This window comes from Brassica oleracea, chromosome C8 (assembly GCF_000695525.1).
Source record: "Brassica oleracea var. oleracea cultivar TO1000 chromosome C8, BOL, whole genome shotgun sequence".
NCBI classification, from domain to species: domain Eukaryota; kingdom Viridiplantae; phylum Streptophyta; class Magnoliopsida; order Brassicales; family Brassicaceae; genus Brassica; species Brassica oleracea.
This window is the reverse complement of record NC_027755.1, coordinates 12,297,403-12,299,342: the sequence shown is the minus strand read 5'-3', so window position 1 is coordinate 12,299,342 and position 1,940 is coordinate 12,297,403.

The window sequence follows — 1,940 nt, the reverse complement described above, 5'->3', positions numbered from 1 at the left end:
GCTAAGCCCACTATCCGACAAACACTCAGAACGGCAGTCCAAAACTCGCCCAGAACGGCAGTCCAAAACTCGCCCAGAACGCCTAAATCAGCTATCATGCTAAAACCATCAAACCGACGAATGCTCATAAAAAAAAAAAATAAAATAAAAAGAGCATCTTTGGTAAAAAGCCCGCAAGAAAAAACACGGCTCAAAACAAAAAAGTTTAACTTCTGGCACTGCGAGAGGTCGCAACACGCTTGAAGTTACGGTCTTTCCAACACTTATGGAACCTACACTCTTGTTTCCAAAATCAACATACCTCTAACGGTGAAATGCCTTTAAAATGGCATCGCTTCTTTTTTGCTGATCACAACAAACGAACCATAATGTCCTAAACAGACACAAGCCGCCCTCGAAAGGATAGGCTCTCTTACATCCAACAAGGATACCATAGCGCGCTATACAAGAAAATCCAAAATTTTGGCCAGCACCTCCAAACGGCCTTTGGAAGTAGCTCAATTCATGCCAAGACAAGTCATATAAGCCGATAACACTTTGCGGACTTTATATCGGTATGAATCAGGTAGAAATCGCAAACATGCAAAACGAAAGCCGACTTGTCATCGCATAGCCTTAGTCCGAAAGTAAACCTAGGTCTTCCCCTAAACCTAGTCTTGCTGGTTCCTGACATCTCAAAGGCATAATATCGACATCCCGATATGAGATCCCAAAACTTGTCTCTTCACTTAAGTCTATACGTTTTCACGAGTCCTCGCACAAAGAAAAAGCTGCGCGCTCAACAGACTATGGATACGGTGATCGTCCAGGGGCAAGGAACGACACGACAACTCACTCCTTCGCCCTCTAACTTCGAAAAACCCGGAGTTCTCTATATTTATAATAAGCCGAAAAGGTTTTATAGATTGACCCAAGCATTATACAAAAAGCCCTAACAAGCGCAGGGATTCAAAGCCACCAACGGCCAGTCCCGAAACATGCAAACTGTGGCCTCACAAACAGGCCAAAACAAAAAATAAAAATAAAATCCCGAAAGGATCATTACCCTAAGCACTCCTCGGAGCACTACCTTCATCCTCAACCTCACAGCCATTGCCTCCCTCGGCCGCTTCGTCGTTTCCTCCCCCACTCGCAACATCTCCGCCTTCTTCAGCCACGGGGCCTTGCTCCTCGGTCTCTCCCGAACACGGCCTGAGGGCCCTCGACTGCAGCTGAGAGAGGATCGAGTCGAAGTCTCCATCGGAAGCCTTCAATTCCTCCTTGCGAGACAACAGCCTGGTTTCTTCCGAGTCCATAGTCGGAACCATGTCACCTTTAAGCAGGTGGATCTCGTTCAGGCTTCCCTCGACGCTCGCCAGAGCCAGGTCCTTCTCATTGACTGCCATGAGGGAATCAAACAGAACAGCCATCCTCGTCAGGCGAGCGTGAAAATCATCCCTCGAAACAACAGTCCTCGACTCTTCTCAGTTCTGAATTTCACGCTGGAGACGACAGACTTCGGAAGCCTTGCTCTTCTTCTCTTTCTTCAGCTTGAACAATGCACTCGCCGACTTTTCGAGGTCCCGCTCGAGATCGCTGACCCGGACCTCCAGCTGAGAGATCTCAGCAGCACGAGTAGCTTCAGTAGATTTCAACGCGGCCTCGGCTTGTTTTAATGCTCTCGTGATTCAGCCAGGCCCCTTGTCGAACGCTCTATCTCTGATCCGCAGTCGCTGAGCATCCCGTCAATCAGGGATACAAACTATACATAAAATAAGGGTCAGGATAATCGTAGAACAAGGTGGCTTATGCTGAAAATAGTCAAAACAAACCTTGGCACGATGTTGCGACAAAGGTCCCGAGGGCTCCCCTTTTGCGCCAGCGGTACATCTCCTCTTCTTGACGGTCTCGGTCGCAGCGCCAGTCCTCTTGCGACTTTTGGTCAAAGGAGCAGCACTGGA